The following is a 5,275-nucleotide window of genomic DNA, read 5'->3' as shown; positions in this document are numbered from 1 at the left end:
CGCCGCCCCGCCGACTCCGCCGACGCGCCGCCCCCGGACGCCGTCGTCGCCGCCTCGTTTTCCATGCCGCCATTTTTTTGAAAAAACCGTCGGTTTTTTGTCGGTTTTTTTAGATTCGGTTTGTTAAATAGATCGGTGTTTCCGGTTTATTTAAATAGTGAGTGTTCGTCCGTTCGTTCGTTCTAGTGAGTGTTCGTCGTTTTTCTTTTTTTCGGATTAAATCCGCGATTTTTCTGATCGCGATTCCTGATCTGATTTTTGTTTTAGTATAAATTTTCGCTCGTTTATCGGAATGAGGCGATTCAAGCACCTAGAGTTTCGTCTTGAAACCCGCTATCCGTTTAATCAACTTAAACAAGATTTTGCTACTGTAAAATTTGCCCTAGATCCAGATTACTAGAACGAAGTTGTTTTCTTTCGCCGTTTGAATTTCGTTGCTTCGTTCGATCTGATTCTTTTTGCAAACCGGAGTTCTTAAGTTGAACCTTCTGGTTAGATCTCTTATTTGAGTTTTACCCATGCATTAGATGGGTACTTATTGTATGCTTGTTTGTTTGTCTGGGATAGAATACCCGGAGTGCGCCGCTTGTTACTTTGAATCGTTAGGTTTCGCGGATCATCAGCAAGGCAAGTAACACTTTGATCATACCTTTTCTACTACCCAGTTTTATTGCATTAGATTAATCCTCACACATTGCATGATTAGGATCTAATTAAATTGTGGGATGGGAAGTAGATGAGGTAGTGCCTATTACCTGTTTATTATCAAACCTTTGGGAGTTACTTCTACATTTGCTTTTTATGACATGCTATGCTAGTAGACGTGGATTGGGTGAGTGATATCCATGACAGATGTGAGATTGTTAATTAATGGTTTATCTAAGGTGGCCACTTAAACACACATCTGGGTGGATTGAGATACCTGGTTATTCCAGGATTGCTTATCCAGGCACCTGGGTAGACCAGGATTGCCTGTTTTTTTTATGGACCGCCACCCAGGCTCAAAGGGATCGTGAGACTATTCATACTAGAAACTTCCGTGTGCAGCCACAAGCTATTATGGGCTCTAGCATAGTTGACTAAGTTGTGCGAACTCTTACAGTGGTAGACCAGCAGATGTAGGGGATGTAGGTGGTACGGTCTACCCGATCGTGAGGTGCTAGCACTTCTGAAAGACTATGTCTCGGTCATCCGTCTTCTCAAACACCATGTAGTGCGAGAAACCAAACGGAGGCGATCGAGTCTTGTGGGGAAAAGTGCGCAAACCTCTGCAAAGTGTAATAAACTAATCATGGTTAGCCGTGTCCCCGGTTATGAACGTTTTGAGTATCTAGTACTTGAATTTTCATGTGAATCTCAACATGTTACTCTAAATTAATTTTATTGGGTTATGTTTAACGATGATGCTTAATTGGGATTGAGAATGCTGTCAACCATTCTCAATGTTTAACAACCATCATGATAGTAATTAAATTTTATTCCTTTGAAGTAGGGAAAAATTGGTTTTACGCAAAACTGTAACCATAGAGCTTTGCACCAGCCAAATATGCATATAGTATAGCTATTTCATCCATTACTCTCTATGTGTTACCTTGCCAGCATATTCCATGTGCTGACCCGTTTTCAGGCTGCAACGTTAATGTTGCAGACTTTTCAGACGATGATTAAGGAGTTTTTAGGTCATGGTTCTATACTCAGTGATGCCGTGGGAGTTGATGGACTCACTTATCTTCCAAGCCTTCCGCTGTTATCGTTATTAGATGACCTTAAGCCATATTAATTGTAATAAGTTCTCTTTTGAGACACTCGATGTAATAAGTGTGTGATTGCTACTCTGCTATAAATCCTCCGAGTACTGTGTGGTGTCAGCATTACTGATCCAGGGATGACACCGGAGCACAGAGATCAGACCGTTTGAGGTCTGGTCGCTACAACCATTCCTGAAACTAACGTTCTTCTTTTTTCTGTTTTGAAAAAGGTGCTTTGTTCTATAAAACTGGGATTAGTATATCTTTTGGAAAATAGTAGCAACTACAACAACATAGATTAAATGGTCGGGCCATTAGTTCAGTTGTACTTTATTGTTTATACCTGATATACCAGCTGACATCAACACTGGTTATCCACGATACTTTTCATTAACAGAATTAAATGCTCTTTGAACTGGTGAATAAACTATTGCTCCTTGGGCACCCTGGCCCTGATTTTTGACCTATAATTCTTGTTTTACGCTATGAGGAGGAAAATATAGGTAGATGGGTACTGAACAAAACTGGTGTTCTTCCAGCTCAGTCAATGTTTGTGCCTCTGAAAAGTAGTTATGTTAGCTGGCCACATAAGAAACTTTGGTTTGTTAAAGCACCACTGAAGGTAAAACCCGTCTGTGGCTTGCTGTTAGGAAAATATTCCCAACCAAAGACAATTTGGCTAAAAGGGCTGTGTTTGTGATACTAAATGAATGTTTTGTGGCAATGCAGAGACCGTGGATCATCTTTTCCCTGCCAGTGCTGTGTCTGCTTTTTTGGGGGGCTTAGTGAAATGTGTTGCTGGTTTGGCTATGTACACCCATGAGTTTCTTTGAGATTAGTGGCTGGATCCTTTGTTTTCATGGTAAAGATAGAAATTTGGTAGCTGTGGGCTTTGTGCTGTAATCTGTTCTCCATATAAGGAAGAGTAGGAACGCAACATCTTTTGATCATGTTTACTCGCATGATCCAACAGACATGGATAACTCATTCGTTGTATTGGTGTGGCATGCAGAAACGAGGCAGGCGGTAGCGGCAGCGCAACGTCTGAGATCAGCAAACCCGAAGGCTGGGGCCCGACGATGAGGCGTACTGGAGTTGGTTAAACCATGAGGTGATGTTCTTCCAAGGCTGTCAATGATCTGAGTAATAGCAGCGTTGTAGTTACAAACTGTTCTGTAACCTGTCGGTACTAACCTTTCTGGTTGTTGCTATCCTTCTAGCTTTTGTTAGGGTAAGTATATGCATGGATGCCGGTTTGCGCTTTTGCTTTAAAACTGAACCTGGATGTTTGTCTTGTTGGTTTCGTCGGCCCTTTTGTTCCGAAACTTTAGTCCTTCACCCAGGATAAAAAGGTCTAATCGTCGGTGGTAAATATGGCCTCGACGGATCTCATGGTATCTTCGCAGCCGGATGTTTGCAGGCATATTGCAGATTTGTACTCTAGTAACTATTCTGCATGAATTCTACTATTCTATAGTCCGTGTAGGATCTTGAGATACATTTGACCGAGGAATGTTACCATGCACTCACCCTGTGCGTTCGGTTTATTCGGTTTACATGGTTCGATTTATACAGTTTTTCAGTTTGTACGGTATTAATATTTCGGTAAATACGGTATGAAATTAAAATACGGTTCGGTTTCGGTATATACCAAATTATTTCGGTATGGTTTCGGTATATACCATAAAAACCAAAGTTGACGCGAATTTGAAAATGACGTAATAATAATTAGCAAATTTATTATTCAAAACACATACTATTCTACACAAATAGTATATGACTATATATATAAGTATATATGCATGCATTGATTCATCTGTTGATGGTTATGGACATGCTTAGCATTTTAAAAATAGAAAAATGACTATGTTACAAGAAAAAATTACGTGCTTAGTAGTGAATTTGACTCATATACAAGAAAAATGACAACTTGTATGGTTGTTCATCTCAATAAATATAAATTTATTTTTTACTTCGGTTTATTCGGTTAACCGTTCGGTTTTTCGGTATATACCATAAAAACCAAAGTTCAAATCGGTATGAAAAGTTCATACCATACCGAAACGAGAAACCATAAAAATCATAAAATCGGTTTGGTTCGGTTTATTTTCGGTATGGTTTTTCGGTTCGGTTTTCAAATGCACACAGTGACCATGCACAGGGCCAATGTTGCTTTGAGATTCGTGCTATGCTTTTTGATTTTAACAAGTCTTGATTTGTTTCAGGGTGTTACATTAGTTTTTTTTATTTCAAAGTTTAACATAATATTCTGTTGTAGACCATCTGTGTACCGGAAAATCCAATCTGTAACAAATGCAATTCTATTTGTTTGTACACAACTAAACATATTTGTTTGTGTTTATTTTGTTGGTTGAAATTGTCCTCAAGGTTCAGTATGACGGTCCTGGTGCCCTGTGTCTTGGTCGGGCCTTCTTGGCTAAAGGTTGGTTAAGGCGAGTTTCATGTCGTAGCGGTCGTAGGCCGGTTGGCGAGGACGGTCACGTTTGTGTATCCTTCCATGTCTTGGCTTCCCATTGCGTTGCTCGTATTCTGAATCGTGTAAAACATTGGTCGTCCACGCCAAAAGAGCAACTTCAATGGGGCGGCTCATTTCGTCCACTGCCATCCGTTTGGGTCGGCACGAACATAAAAGTCGGTCCAACGCGCTGACCTAACGTTCGTTTCGCGTTCGTCTGCCGACTCATTTCTGGCCTATTTTTGAGCCGAATTTACGTCGGCGCGGACAAAAGACGAACGCGCGCTCGCCCTCTTCTCTCCCCGGACCCGCTGGTTGGTGTCACATTGACCTTTTTCTATCAAACAACACACTCTTGCCCGTCTACTTCATCGCCGACGTCGCCGGCCATTTTTTTTTTGATAGATAAAGGATACACAGATAGTTCTAGTATAGACATAAAAGATCAACTACTAGCCATTTTCCGATTTCGACTCGGTAATGTCCTCCTCTGAAGTCTGAATGTAGACGTTAACATACCGCTCGTCCTCAGAGTTCCAGGACGATGCTTCTCCTAGCTTCATGTGCAACTGAGTGGCCTGCTTACGCGAACGTTTGTCCTCCCGATAGGCGGCTCGCTCCGTCCTCCTCGCTCCCCTCTCCGTCCTCCTTTGCTTGTAGAATTGACGCTCGTTGACGATGTCCTGCGGGAAGCGTTCACGCCACACCGTCATGGCTTTCACGTCCATCTCGGCGATGGCGAGGTGACATTGCCGCCTCCGGTTGCCACGACGTTCCTCGTCGGTGAAAAGCCGTGGGAGAGGCGCGAGATCCTGCGCCCGCTGGCTTGTCGACACGTCGGGAAAATTCATCTCTCGACGAGGCCGCCGAAGGCACCACGCCGCCGCGTCGTACGTGCGGGCCGCATCCTCTGCGATGTCGAAGGTGCCGAGACTGAGGCGTTTCTCGCCAAACCAGATCTCGGAGGAGAAGCTGCCGTAGCGGCGCTCACAGACTCTGCGAAAATCCGAAGCGCCCAGGCAGCGCATCGACATGGTGATGCAGAGACGGC

Source organism: Triticum dicoccoides, chromosome 6A, assembly GCF_002162155.2.
Source record: "Triticum dicoccoides isolate Atlit2015 ecotype Zavitan chromosome 6A, WEW_v2.0, whole genome shotgun sequence".
NCBI lineage: Eukaryota > Viridiplantae > Streptophyta > Magnoliopsida > Poales > Poaceae > Triticum > Triticum dicoccoides.
This window is presented reverse-complemented; position numbering follows the sequence as displayed.